Source organism: Haplochromis burtoni, unplaced genomic scaffold, assembly GCF_018398535.1.
Source record: "Haplochromis burtoni strain Fernald_Lab_line unplaced genomic scaffold, NCSU_Asbu1 Contig_349, whole genome shotgun sequence".
In the NCBI taxonomy this organism is placed as follows: Eukaryota; Metazoa; Chordata; class Actinopteri; order Cichliformes; family Cichlidae; genus Haplochromis; species Haplochromis burtoni.
Window position 1 is genome coordinate 302,935 of NW_024582710.1, and position 15,614 is coordinate 318,548.

General features: G+C 40.8%; 1 protein-coding gene across 6 annotated transcripts in view; it reads right to left on the bottom strand.

Moving 5' to 3' along the window:
* LOC102296139 (thyroid hormone receptor alpha) overlaps positions 1-15,614 on the bottom strand; it is a 121,867-nt gene that overhangs the window by 61,988 nt on the left and 44,265 nt on the right. For 5 of the 6 annotated variants that reach the window (XM_014340302.2, XM_005942983.3, XM_014340301.2 and 2 more), the window contains one exon: positions 7,494-8,626. The gene's annotated coding sequence lies outside the window, so the exon portion shown is untranslated. Of the gene's footprint in view, positions 1-7,305; positions 7,360-7,493; positions 8,627-15,614 lie in introns of all 6 variants that reach the window. The other variant, XM_014340300.2, reaches the window with a different exon arrangement.

The window sequence follows — 15,614 nt, forward strand, 5'->3', positions numbered from 1 at the left end:
TGGGCAGTGCTTCCATGTTTTGATCTGTTTTTTTGTATTTGTGGACTCTGTTTTGGTCTCATGCTCCTTGTCTTTTGTTTGGTTTCGTTCCCTCCGTCCTGGTCCGCCGCCTCCCGCCCTGGGTGGGTTGTTCCTTTTTTTCTTGTCTTTTGGTTCTCGGGTTTGGGCTGTTGGGAGCCAGCCCTTGAGGGGGGGGGGGGGGGGGGGGGGGGGGGGGGGGGGGGGGGGGGGGGGGGGGGGGTGATGTCATGGTCCTGGGCCATGTTGGCCCAGTATTCTTAGTTTTCATGTATTTTTGTATTTTGTTCCTTATTTAGGCCATGCTTCCTGGGTTGCTCCGTTACGTTGTTCCTTACGTTGTGACCCTTACCCCCCGTGTGCCCCTCTGTGTATCTGTGAGCCCTCGTCTCTCCTTGTGTTTTATTCCATGTTTTCCCCAGCCCGTTATGTCTGTGTTCTCCCCGTGCTCTCTCTCCTCCTGTCTGAACCTCTGTGTACTTCCTGTTTTATTTTGACAGTTTCCCGTCAGTGTTGCATTTACTCCTGCCGTGTCTTGTTATGATTATCGGTGTCACCTGTGTTCCCCGTGTGTTCCCACTTCCCTCATTAACCCTCTGTGTATTTATGTCTGCGTCTCCCTCAGTTCGGTGTCGCGTTCTCCCTCATCCATGGCCGTGTGTTTCTCTGTGTGTTACGTTATAGTTTCCTGGTTTAATTTGTATGGTTCTGCTCTCCAGCAATAAAGCTGTGAATTTTGAGTTCATTCCTGCCTCTGTGAGTTTGCGATTGGGTCCTCATCTGCCTCCACACAGCCAGTTCATGACACTTTTATGTAGCTGCTGTGAGCAGAAGCTCCAAAGCACTTCAACTTTATTGTTCCCAAAGGAAAACTGATCTGCAGTATGTCCACGCATGAAACAACACAAAAACCAGCCCAGACACAACAGCATAATTTGATCATCAACAAAGTGCAATGTGCAGTAGTAGCAACAACACTCATGGTTTAGTGTTATTAACCATGATAACGGCAGCAGGTATAAAAGGCATAACATGACAGAGGTCGCCTTCCTCAGCATCGTCCTGTTATAAAGTCTAAAAGCTGCCGAGACCTCCCTGAAATCTGACCAGCAACTGTAACCAAGTCTGGTCTTAATGGTCATAGACAAATCAACTTGTTAACACACTTGTTCTGTACAGGCCAGCTTCGACAAACTTTAACTGCCAACTTCACAGAGCTGACATTTTAGGAGATATAAATAACACAACAAACTCTTGCACGCCTGTTCTCTGAGCGTTGGAATGGGCTTCAATATTCTCAAAGCCCTCTTCATTATATTTTTATGGATTAATAATTTAAGAGAAAAAAATGCTGGAAAAAAAATGTTTCTGTGTGAATGTTTTGGTCAGGATCCAAAGAGTTTAACACAGCGCAAATAAAAGCAACAAGTAATCAAGTGCTATGTGCGCAATTACCGATTAAGGGCCTCACCAAAAACCGTACATACTGGTGAGCTGTTAGTTTAGGTTTTCTACAGTAATATTAATAATTTCCTATCAATGATATAACAGCAGAAACTAGTTTGACATGATTTGAGCTTATGCGCCCACACCATTACAGCCACCACCTGCCGGTTTGATCTGTGCTTTCACGTCGTTCATCCTACCATCCAAACGTCTGCTGAGCCATTATGAGCCTCAGTTTCCTGTTCTTAGCCGACAGGAGTGGCACCTGGTGTGGTCTCCTGCTGCTGCAGCCTGTCAGCTTCAAGGCTTGGTGTGGTTTCCAAACACATATCCTTCTGCATACCCTGATTAAACTGTTGCATTTCTAGCAGCTTGAAGAAGTCAATCCTTTCTTCTCTGACATCAACAAGACATTTGCACCCAGAGAACTGCAGCCCACTGAATATTTGTTTCTTTCTGACACATCGACAGTTCGTGAAGGACTCCGACCAGCCTATCTGGCACCAACAACGATGACACGTTCAAAGTCGTTTAAATCATCATTTTATTTCTCATTCTGATGCTCAGCTTGGACTTCAGCAGGTCCTCTTCACCACGTCTACGTGTCTGCATGCATGAAGTTTGCATGTTAATTGTTCAGATTGAACAACATCAAACTAAACAAACACACAAGACTACAGCGAACCACTGTAAATGTTTCATGTGCTTAAAAAGGTTTTTCACAGGCGGACTGTTTTCATTCTGTCTGGTGGGCACACACACACACACACACACACACACACACACACATAGAGAAAGAATGATTGCAGCAATTGTCTCAGAGAGCACATGGATGACTCATTCAAAGCTCCACTCTCTTGTATCTGCGCACGCACGCACGCACACGCACACACACACACACACGACGAGATAATGGGATGTCATCCAGCCTCCGTTGCCCCATGTGCCCTTTCTACAGCGACAGAACAACTGGGCCATTTAACACACTTGTGTGCTTTTCCAAGCCTTCTGACTGGTTCAACATGGCCAAAGCTTCCTAAACTCAACACAAAAACACAACTGCTCAGCTATTGTGCTTGCCACACTAACAAACCACTGACCTGACTGACTAATGCTGGCTTTGCGTTCTATACATCACTGCATGACGTGAGGAGACTATCAATGATGGAGCATAATAAGCATGACTCAGACTCCCTGTCTGCCTGTGGAAGAGCTGAATGGAGGGGACAAAGGTTCTCAGGTGAGGCTGAGAATTCATCTTTGTCTCTTTCCGTCCTCCCTGAAACTTCATTTTCTATCTTTCCTGTTCCCTAAACCGCAGCTGAAATCTGACTTTGTAATTCCTGTTCCTCTTCAAACTCATCCTCTGCACTACATCTTCACACTTAGAGGAATCAGCGTGTGGCCACATCAATAAATATCTGTATTGTGTCAGTGCATTTCAGACAACAGTCAACATGCAGGACCAATGTTATGCATCATCTCTACAGCTGTATCTCAACAGTCACCTTATGACTTAGTAAAGTTTTTTTTTAATCTAAGCCACAATGCTTTGATTCTCTCCTGTGCTACTCTGTACCAACAACTGAAACTTTTTTTTAAATGTCTTCTGCAACACTCATTTAAAGCAGCATTTATGCTGTTATAACAACAGCAGCACAGACAGCTACAAACACATACAAAGTACCCCAAGTCTGCCTCAGTAAACCACTGCCAATGACACCAATGGGTTATCAAGCAGACTGCAACGTTGCTCACATTTGCACATTTTGTTTTAGCCAAAACAGTGATGACACATATGAGACTATTCTGCAGAACTGCTCTACATTATGTACTGTGTCATATCATGTACAACTGGGAGACCAGCATATACACTCTCTGCTTGAGTATCAAGCTGCTCCCTATGTTGGCTAACAAGATGCTGCAAAAAACAAATATGCCTGTTCTGTTGCATTTGCACAACATACTTGTGGTTCAAATCAATGCCATTTGAGATCATCAGTGATGCAAGCTAACTAGCATTTCCACGAGTGATAGTGTTAACAAGCAAAATATATTTAGCCAGTTAGTCATATCTTTGCTATGCTACGTTGTTAGTTTGTAAAATTAGCTGAAAAAGTCAAATTGGGGGAAATTAGTCAATCTTACCCATCTAAGACACGGCTTTTGCTACGTAACGTAGTTTGAAATGTATCCATGTTAGCAGTCACACCAGCATTAGCTCAACATGTCAATCTTCCATGATCTGAAAGCTCTACTGATGGTTTTCCTTAGTTGGCAAGGATCCTAGCCAACTTTAGCAAGAGCAGAGAAATTATGGACACTCAACTTGGCATCTAATTAGCTAATATCCCAAAAATAGGTGTAAATAAAGTATTTTTTGTTTTTATGTGAAGTTTGTGTTAGAGTTGTACTATGCTAGGAGTCAGATGTGTTGATGTTGTGTTATTGGAATCCATTTTTAAGCTTGGCTGGTGTTTCCCATTGTTAAAACTGGTGACAGAAGAAAGAGAAGCTTTATGGTACTTTTTCTTTGTTTAAATCTGATAATAAAAGGCATTTCAATACATGAAAGCTACGCAACACACGTCTAATACAATCCAAGCTTGGTTGGATTTGTTTTCTGGTGAAACTACCGACATTTCAAATTCATGTTTGTTAATTTAACCGTGCATCGCAAAAATTCTCAATGGGGTTAAGTTGTGGACACTGTGGTGGCCGATCCATGAGTGAATCACTCTTACAATTTGAGCCTAATGAATCCTGGCATCGTGATTTTGGAAGACCATCAGGGAAGAAAAAAGTCCACTGATGCTAATTTACAATATTCAGATAGTCAGCTGACCTAATTTTTGGGTATGTAACATTGCTTAGTCCAGACCTCCAACTACCAGTTCTCAGATTAAATGTAGTTTTACGTCACAGCACCTTGGTGGGGACTATCCGGTTGTTCAGTCTGACGTCACTAGCCGTGTCTGGACCTAAACTCCGCTGCAGGTCCATATATCAAACAGATCACTGATGGCATTACTGAGAGTTGAAAAACTGTCTAAAGTCTTTCATCTTTAATAAAATGATCAGCGTTCTGCTCTACCAGGTGTAACAATTGAGTTTAACATCCAGGCATCCATGAAAACGGAATTTATGACATTTAACGGAGTTAGAAGTTAGCAGGGAGTTAGCTCGCTAGCTTCTATCTAAATACAATATAGCATGTCCTGACTGCGGGGTTTTGGAAACAAATTAAAACGTACAGCTCTGTTATCACTTCCAACATAAATGAAGACAGAAAACTAAACAGCAGTGACGTTTGTAGGGTTACTGAAGTTTGGCTAGCTGGTATATAATGATGTGCTACGTGACCGCTAGCGACACAGCTATGTTAGCATAATATAAACAAGCTAACTTTTTTTCCACTCGATAAAAGTTAACGTGAGTGTTCTCGGTGGTCAGGAACAAATGTAATCGCATGGCAGGATGCTGTAAAAGGACCAAACTTCAGCCAGGAGAACAACTGAGATAATCCATCCACAATACGAGGTTAGTCATTCATATACTGCTGCATGGGCTGGGCTGTAGTTACATCCTAAGGTTTTAAAAACTGAGCTTAAATAAATGATTAGCGGTAATAAAAGCCGAGGGAGGTCAACAGTGATCACTGACTGTTTTAGGAGCTTTTTGAGATCAAATAGAAGAAAATACATAACATTAAACATGTTAACAACACAAAAGCCATATTAAACGCAGACTACTTTAGGCCCGGAAGTAGGATTCGTCGCGTCATCACTGAACAACCGGATAGTTTTAGCCACAACATGTTAGACAACAATCTAATAACAAATAAATAAAAATAAAAGAGACATGCAACACCCTTGACATTAACCATGATCAAATGAAACATCTGAAAGCTCTGCAAGGAATTTAATCCAGTACAGTAACCCCTCTCTGCATGTTTGAAATTAAAAATTAAACAAGGCTTTTGTAAAGAATTAAAGAATGTCTGCCTCCTTCCAACCATAAAACTACTGTGCAGTCAACCAAATGTCTAACACTATTCTCAGTAATGAAACTCTGTATATGTCACAGTGACATTTTGTACTCACCATTGTTCTGTAAGAAAAGGTTGGATGGACTTCAAAGTTAAACCATCTCACGTTATCCATTTATAAAGCTCTACCACCAAAGTTCAATCTATAATTCACGTTCGTCTAAACTCCCAACCATAAATGTCCTGAATTGCACACTTATCACACTTATTAAGCGAAATGGTTGAGATAAGTTTCAACTCCTCAGTCTCTTAGAGACTTAAATGTTTTTTTTTTAACAAGCTTTGAATAATTGTGTGCTCTGTTATCCTGCATCCGTTTCTTGTTCTCGAAACTGTTCCATCACTCTCATTAGACTCTTTCGAGTCCTGAAAGCTTCAGTCAGTCACTCATGCAGCATAAATTAATGAATGCTAGCCCGACTTAATTTTAGGTTCATGGACAGCCTCTGATGTACTAGAAGACTAGGTGGTGCAATTATTTACCGGCAAATTGACATTTTTTGTTTTTTCTTTTCATGTTTTTTTTTTTTTTTTTAAAGGAAGACATATGTAACCCATGTCAAGTATTGCGAACATATCTTAAAATAAGACAAGATTGAACAAGAACATGGGACAGGTGGGCTAATCTGATGAATATTAGCTGGCTTTAATGTTAGTGGAACACATCGACTCGATCCTCTAAAAGTGATTTACGCTGATTAAAGCTAAGCACGATCAGTTCCATGATCACAGCTATAAACAAACCCTGCATTCGATGTCGTACATTCAAGCTGTCGTTTGCTGTACTGAAGAAAGAAAGAGGAAAAAAAAAAAAGGACCAAAAAACAGACAGAAGATGCAACGCACGACCTTTGAATCTCTCAGGAGTGAAGGATGGAGGAGAACTAAATGAAAAATTCACAGTCCTACTAAATTATTATTCTGAGCAGGACCCAAACAAAAGTAGTAAACTTTCTCTGTAGCAAACTACATCTGCAGGTGGAGGCTATGTTCTCACAGGTGAAACACACGAGAATCTCGTAGAGCTCAGTTGAGCTTTGTTCACAGATCTGTTCAGAACATGTTCATGACCTAGGTGCTCTGTCAGTTTAGGCACATCAGAGCCTTGAGCTAACTGCCAATGTCAACATGCTGGTTATATTATCTTTAGTGTAATGTGTTAGCATGCTAACTATTAGCACAAGCACAAAGTATTACTGTAGCTGACAGGAATGGCAGATTTTCCACTGCTAAACGTGACATTGGTGCAAAATGAAAGGTCACACTTGTCAAAATTCACCATAGAGAATATAAACGTACCAGATTTTATACCAAACCATCCGATCCAACAGCTACAGAGATATTTCAGTGACAAATGAAAAGGTCAGGAGCTTCCCAAAGTCATTGATACAGTGTCCTGGAACCCTAAAAGTCTCAACAAGATTTCATAACGATGGACACAGAGACATTTCAGTGACAGAGCAACACTGTTTTCCATCCTTTCCTGGAGTCATACTAGAAAAATCTATATTTTGAACATTTTATCATCTCACAGCACATGATTTCGAAATACTAGAAGACGTTTTACTCAAGTTTTTAGGCAGATGGCCCTAAATGTCGACTTTGTTTCTATTATAGCCATCAAGCTAAATGTTAAGGACCACTTAAAAGGCACCATATGCACCATCAAAATGTGACACAGCCACTGATAATTTGTCATATTTAACTTTCAATTGTTTAAAGCAATAAACCTCAGTGTGGCTAGAAAGTAGTGTGATGTTTCTTTGTTAAGATTTATTGAAGCATTTAATGACCTTTACTGCATAGCGCTCCTTCCATCTCTCCCTAATCTTCTGTCTGGCTCCACTCTGTATCATTTAATAAGGCAGAAATGTCATTCAAATGTCAGTTAGTGATACCTATAAGAAATGAAAAATATAAAACTAAAGGGGGTAGGGGTGGGGGGTGAAACAAACAAAAAAAAAAAAAAAAAACGACTCACCATTATATTCTCATCTGTAGGAGAAGCTTGTTTTGTTTCCTTCTTTTATTCTTCTCAGTCACACCATACGGATATGTTCTGTGTTTACTTCGTTCGGGCATATAACGCTCTCTGTTACATCTGACAGTCAGTTCTTTATTTTTTGCATCTTCCTGCAGAGTAGTAAGAGAACATGAGGCTCCCAATACTTTCTCCTCTTCCTGGGGTAGCTTCACTACTCCACAGCTGTCCCACAGAGACGTCCAAACTCAAGGCGGTGGGGGTACTTCCAAAGCCGTCCCCTGAGCGATTGCTGATTTCTGCTACTGCTCAGATCTTGAGGCTTGTGTATGATGTGACTTGTGCTGAGGATCAGATGAACTGAAGTTTTGTGCAAGTACCTGGCTACTGTTGCTATACTCGTGCCTTTAAGGCAATTGGAAGATTCCAGAGTGAGAAGTCTACTGCGTGGCTTAAAGCATCAGGTTAGTGAGCATGTGTCGCCTGCTGGGTAGATTAAAGCACCAGGATAGTGAGTGGTGACTGAAAGTTTACTTCTGTTTCCTGACTATCCAGAAGTTGTGTTTGCTGAGGTATACAGTTGTCTGCCTGAAGTAGAAAGTGTGAGCTTAATGAGGGTTTTCCTTTAGGTAAGAAGCAGACCAGGTTTGTGTTGATCGATTCTATTTAGGCCGTGAACAGGTAAGGGCTGGCAGGTGGTTACAGGTCAAAGGTCTTTGCTCACATCACGGTTGCACTGAGATCTTGAGAGGCAATACTGGTTGTCACGGTAACAACAGCGGCAGGTCACGGGTGTATTATTGCTTCGTGTTCCAGTCACTGGGCTGGCTGTTTCAGTGGTGGAGGTAGACAGTGGGAGAGGATCCCTGAGGTAAAATGGAAAAACACTGCAATGAGAAGAAGATGAGGAACTAATCATGGAAAGTAAACGGATGTTTCTTCCTTTTCTATTTCCCTTCGAGGTAGAAAGCAGATGTGGTTTTCTCTGACTGGAACCAATGACGGGAGGTAAAACTGTGCTGTCAAGTCTAATCTTCTACACTGGTAAAGAATGCTGGTGGTTTGCCAGAGTCTGAAACAAGTCGAATCTTGCCCTCTCATTCAGAGTGGATAGGGTCATTTAGGGGCTTCGCCTATGGAAGAAAAAAAGAAAACAAAAACAAGTTAGAGAGGCAACCACATTGTGTTGGCAGAGGAAAAGACAGGGAAAAGTCAGTAGGGTCTGGACAAGATTTCCCTCTTGATCACAGCAGCAGAGGACCTCACAAAGGCTACATTTACACAGCAAAGGCCCACAATCGGTTGGCAAGTGCTTGCTGGCGGTCGCTGGGTACACAAAAAACCTCCTTGTGATTACTTTGATCCATTTTTAAAGATCTTTTTTCTACAACCTTTTTTCCCCATGCCGAAAACAAGACAGCGATTATTCTCCTAAAACCTGAACTCATGGCATGCATTTCTAATTTCTCTTTGTCGGCTTTATAGTGTTCGATAGAACAGCCGTCCCCAATCCCCGGGCCATGGACCGATACCAGTCCTTGAGTCGTTTGGTACCGGGCCGCAAGAGTTGAGGCTCGGGTGTGAAATTTATGGTTTCGGGGTTTTTAATCAGTTTTTATCGTTTAGGTTTCCCTGGGTCTTTTCCCGTGTGTTATGAACAAATTTTGGTACAGGTACTGGTTTTATTTTGTTGTATTTATCGGTGACGCCTTAAAGGCCGGTCCATAAAATATTGTTGGACATAAACCGGTCCGTGGGGACCATAAAGTCACATTTGAGTAATGATGTGCAAAACTCTTTATTTGGTGTCTGAACACAGCAGAATTTTTCCTGAGCACAAAAACAACAACTGTGAAACAACAACTGTGCCCCTTTGAGCCATATGGCTCATTTGAAAGAGCAAAATTTAGTTTGTGGTCTAGACAACCCAAAATGTTATGTCCCCATATGTGGACGGCAGTCCTAGGAGGTTAAATAAAAACACTTGGACACATTTTGCATTTGATGCCAAGAACAATACGACTCTGTTTAAACCACATGGAGCAACTCTTACCGGTAAAAACACAACAAACCTTAAATTTTAGTCAAATGAATCAACTTGTGATTTAGTCTACAATAATCTTATGATATTTTATTTAATTAACAAGACTAAAATTACCAGAATTTAGATGACAAAATTGATTTTTATTTTACCTTTGTTTATACAGGTAGCCCTATTTAGACTCGATGTCTCATTTACAAGAGAGACAAACGTATTAAATGACAACAAAAATACAACAGCATTAAAATAGGAAATATAAAAAAAGAGTAATGTTTACACAGTCATGTCAGAAACAGGAATACGTTCCTAGTGATGATTTTACAGGGTCATTTGCACGTCTTTTACATCTGCAAGTGAAATCAGCTGAGAGCTGCAAATCCTTCTGTAATGTTTTCCATGAACATGGAGCAGAAAAGGAGAATCCTGTTTTCCAAGTTCTGTACAAACTGATGGAACGATGAATGTAATGAAGAGACTGCACACTATGACTAAGATGTTTATGTAACATGTAATCTGATATATAAGCAGGGAGAAAATCACAAATAGATTTATAGATTATACCAGTGAATCATCCTGCATAAGGCCAACGAGGGCCAGCCAGAAAATATAAAGTACAGTGATGTGTTAAAGGTTTACAACCAGTCATAAATCATAAAGTGTCCTGTGATAAACAGAGTCCGAAAGATGGTGAGAATGAGCAAAGGTGTTCGTGTAAATTATATCACCGTAATCTAGGACGGGTAAAAAAGTGGTAGCAACAAGCCTTTTTCCTGCGGTGAAAGAGAAACACAATCGATTTCAGAAAAAGAGGCCCAACTTCAAGTTTCCTTAACAAGTGCTCAATGTGTGGCTTAATGGAAAGATTATCATCAATCACAATACGCAAGTATTTGCATGAGGTCACAGTTTCAATAGATGCCTTGAGATGATACAAAAGAGGGAAGTGCTGCAGGCTGAAGAGCATTTAAAAGCAGTCTGAGCTGACAGAGGTGAGAGTGTACACAATCAGCTAGTTGTAACTGTTCAAAAACCATGTGGACGGTGCAAGCACAACAATAAATAACTGTATCATCTGCATGAAAATAGACAAAGTACTGTGCAATTTCCTAAAACCAGACTAGGAAGGAGATAAAATACTAGCAGAGAAAAAAAGGAGACAAATTTCCACAGTCGCCTGCGCTTTTCATTAAACTAAACTTTTACTTTGAAGGCAAACGGTCTTCAGGTTCACTGCAGCTTAGAGACCAGTTTGCAAGGCGGGCAACCTCAGCAACCAGCTACTGACCAAAGCAATTGCAGGGAGGGTTTTGGTACAGACCTGTATACCTCCTTGCAACCAATTCCATGCTAGCAGCTGCAATCAACCTTGAGCAAACTCTTTACTCAAAGACCAGACTCTAGGCCTGTGTGACCAGGGATTAGACAGATTATCGGGGCAACCCATGAGCTGCTGCTATGGTTGAGGATTAGGTCTGTACAGGTGAAGAATCTTCTTGGGAAAGATCACAGCAGTGATGTCACCCAATGTATAAAATGAAAAACTAGACTCAGATGTTAAAGTCACATTTTGTTGACCCAGCCATCATTTTTGACCATTTCTAAGAATTTTTTTTGCAAAGTGCTTTAAGTCAAATGGATTTAAAAAAAAAAAAAAAGAACACTTTTTTAAATTACAAATTAGAGAAAGATCACCATCAAAGGTCAGGACTCTTATTTGCTACAATTTGCTTTTTGCCAAATTAATATTCTCTCATGTTAAGATTTGGCAACAACTATTCAGGTCGATAAATATTTGTTTTGGCTCTTGTTCGGCTGTGCATTGAGCTTGATTCTTAGAGCAACAAACAGAGCAAATCTTTTTGTCAGAAGTTACTGTGGCAATAGGCAGAAAGGCCCATTAGCAGATTCTGGGGTCTTAAAGAGGTCAAGAGTGGCTCACATGCAATTTAGCACTGCTGGATGCTTTCATTTGATTCTAGCTGAAGTGTAATATCGCACCATCCTCTGCAAGTCTGCGTGCATTACAATGAGTGTGGCCACAGGGCTGGTTATGCAAGTCGTGCAATCAGTTGCTTAGTTACTTTTTCAAATAAGCAATCCCAGTGTAAAGGCAGTGTTTCTGTCTCAGTCTGTTTGGAGGTACTATAGTTTTGTCATTTCTAAAGAGTTTTTAATTTTATTTCATTTGTTTTTAATTCATTCTTCTGTCAGTTTAGTTTTTATTGTTTCAAAAGGTTTAGTTTTAGCTTCGTTTTAATCGTTTCAGAGTTTATATTTGTCTTTTTAATTGATCTTTTTAGGGGTGGCAGTATCTCAGGAGGTAGAGCAGATCATCTACTAATTGGAAGTTTGGCAGTTCGACACTTGTGTGAATGAGACAAGTTGTATAAAATCATCTTTGTGCTCAGTGAGAGTCGAAAAGCACTATATAAGAAGCAGTCCATTTAATTGTTACTGTGTGAAGGGCCTACAGGAAAATCAGCACAGGTATTACTACTCTATTTGAAAGAAGCTGACTCAGTCTTGTAGACATCCAGAGTCTCAAACACATCTGTCACCGACTCGGTGACGTAAAATGTATAATAATAGTTTAACCAAAGTAACAGATTTCCTCTATATTTCTATTTTTAGTTAGTTAGTTGTACTTTCTTTCAAACGTCTGAATGTTTTCTCACATCTAGTTTTAGTCAACTATGATAACCCTGCTACGTGCCTGTGGAGCGTATCCAGTTCTGAGCTTGAAGAGCTCCATGTGGGTGCTACAGTTATCTTTCAGCCAAAGTGTGGGGGAGGAGGTGCTACCAGTATAGCTCACAATACAATGAGGTAAAGGTACAGTAGGCTACACTCCATAACTCCAACCCATAATCCAGATAAGCACTTCATTGTCAGTTTGTGTCGGTGGCCCTGTGTAAACCCCTGAGTTGCTTGTACAGCAGGAAGGCGCGCTGGGAGTGGCAGAGTACTTCACGGAAACGCTCTCAAGCATAATCAAGACGTTTCAACACTGGCTGCATTTACATACATTTGTTCATGTCAGACATGTTAAACAAGAACAGTGATTCATGCACAACAGAAAAAAACCAAAGCAGCAGTATGCAATGACGTGCTTCCTTACACGTCAGCGCTTCTCTGTAGTGTCGATAGAGCTCATAACCAACAAATGCATGGAGGTCATTTTGCATCTGCGAGAGCTACAGGACTTATTTAGTATGCAAAGCAGCTACTGGGTGGAAAGTCTATTATAGGCACCCCGCATTTAAATGCGCACACACACACACACACACACACACACCCTGTTAATCTCCCTCCATCTGTGCGAGCTGGCCTCGGGTTCTCTGTCAGACACACATCTCATTGTGTGACTATCTGGCTCATTTAGACTCACGCAAGTCAACTTCATGCTGAAGACACATATCACCTCTTCTCTCCAGAGAAAATGTGAAAGTCGAGCCTCATTTTATTTTTTCTATTGAGGGTCCTCCATCAGACTGTAGCTGGATCACACATGCTAGCTTAAAGATAGCAGCACACAGATTAAAATGACAGCCTTTAATTGTTTAGTAGTATTTGTATTACCTTTATATTTTTCAAGGCTCTTGTTCACATAAAATAAACCAATTAAAGAGCGTTGTATATTCAGATACCTACACAGAAGGAAACCCCACACAGAAAAGCTCCAGCCTCCAGCAGGTTCCTCTCATGTATAAAAATTTCTATATTAGTGGTTTTCAAATATGTAAAGGTGTGCCCTGTGCATTTATGTCTGCAGAAACAATGCGATCTCACAGCAGTTCCTGAAATAAACACAGTCTCTATCTTGCTTCTGAACACATAGAAACACACAGAAACATCTGGATGTTTATCTGTGTCCCTCAGTGAGTTTATCTGTCCAGCGTGGATCCACTGATGTAAATAAATAAAATCATAAATTTCTTTTTTTTTTTTCCCTTCTTTCTTTTCTCTCGCTAACTTCCCGTCGTTGGACAATAAAGTATTGAATTGAATGAACGGTGCTGCTGTGGAGGGTAAGCAGCACCAAGTTCCTGGGTGTGCACATCTCTTCTGGTCAGCAAAGCCCAACAGTCAGGGACTCTACTTCCTCTGCAAACTGAGGACAGCGAGAGCATCAACCTCCACTATGAGCAGCTTCTACAGAGATCATAAAGAAAGAAAGATTTCAGAGGGGCTCATTTCACCCCCCAAACCAGATTTTTAAGTTTGAGTCATACACATCGCTGAGTTTCACCCTGCATTTGTAATCACTCTCAGTGCATTATTAATGTAAGCTGCATTGCTTGGCTAGGTTTAGGCATTAAAAACAACTTTACTAGGTTTTGAGGTCAAATGCACCTCTTGCTACATCTTACCAAGGTGTAGGCAAACACGAGATATACTTCCATCTCAAATCTACTGCTAAGAAATTTGGGAAACAGATTTGTTTTTCGTGACCTTTTCATGTACTGACAGGAAATAGCCTGCAACATGCAACAGCACCAAGTCTTCTTTAGATATACTGAAGATATTTTTGATTGCATATTTGTAGCATCTGTACCAAGCATAACACTCATGGTATTAGTACTGTTGGTTCACACCAGGAAGGTCGTGGGTTCAAATCCATGATGTGGTTGGGCCTATCAGTGTGCAGTTTGCATGTTCTTCCACACAGGGTCTCACTGGGGACTCCAACTTCCTCCCACAGTCCAGAGACCGGTGTTAATTTTGTTGACCCACAGTTTTCATCAATGACCATTTTTCACCCTGACAAGAACGAGATGACAACTAAAGAAATAACAGAACAGAAACTATGATGAAATGTACTGGCACTTTCATCAGTGAATAAAAACAAAAATTTATGGTGCGATTAGATCTGTGTAGAAAAGCGGTGCATGTTTGGAAGTGAGCCGAGCAGAACCGTGAGGTTAGACGCCCGCTGATCTGCGCGGAGGAAACGGTACAATTGTTCTGATGCTTCTTGTTTCTCATAAAAACACAACCAAACGTCAACACAGGAAGAGAAGAGTCAGACAAACGCACAACACATTTCGTATTTGATGTCACGAAAAATAGAACACCTGGTAAAATGGTGGAGCAACTCCCACTCACAAACTCTTACAGTTAATTGAATCCACTCAGATTTAGTCTACAATAATCTTACAATATTTAGTCAAATGCTGAAATTCTAACTAAAACTAAAAGATGACTCAACATTTGCTGCCACAGACATGCAGTTAGTGGGTTTAGGTTAACTGGTGATTGTAAATTACCCACAATTGTTACTGGACTCCAGACTCCCATAACCCTGAATTGGAAAAGCAGAAGAAAATGGAGATGGATGTGATTTGTGCAGGTCTAATGATAAGTTGTGTTTACACAAAAATACTGAGGCACATGTGGACTTGCTGTGTGCCTCAGCACATCAACTTGGAAACCACCATGAACTAGTTTTGCCATGGTTCATGGTCCATCGCTGGTACGCTCTACTCTCATGATGGAAGAGAGCGTTTAAAAAAAACAACCTCTGCTTTTGCTCACATTACTGCAGAAGGCTTAATTACCCAGCAGCAGGAAACATGAAATGAAAGAGACACCAAGATTAATCCTGTAAAGACGGAAGGAGGCAAAAGCAGGCGTGAGGGAAGAGCGAGCTGATGCATCATTCTGTACAAAGGAGGAAAAATGGCTTCCTTCCAGCAACAGTTACACTGACAGATGTACAGTACAAACGGCACTAAATTGTTTACAGCAAAATAATGCAGGGTAAATGGGTTAATATCTCAGCGTCTGCTAGACTGATTGTGAAAGAAAAAGACAGCTGATGAAATGAAGTAGATTTATGTTTCAGAGGGAGAAATTCCCCTTTGTCTTCAGTGAGTTCCTGTCTCTTATTTAGCATCAAGAACTATTGTGGACTTCGAGTGAGCCCCAGATATACTATTCTTATTCTCTTGACTAATATTTGCTAAAAGCTACAATACCCAGCAGAAACGGTTAAGGGGCTTTCAGGGTGAAATCCTTTTGTTTCAGTAAACAACAGGCCACATCACCAAAACTGTAACTACTTTGTATAGAAATACAGA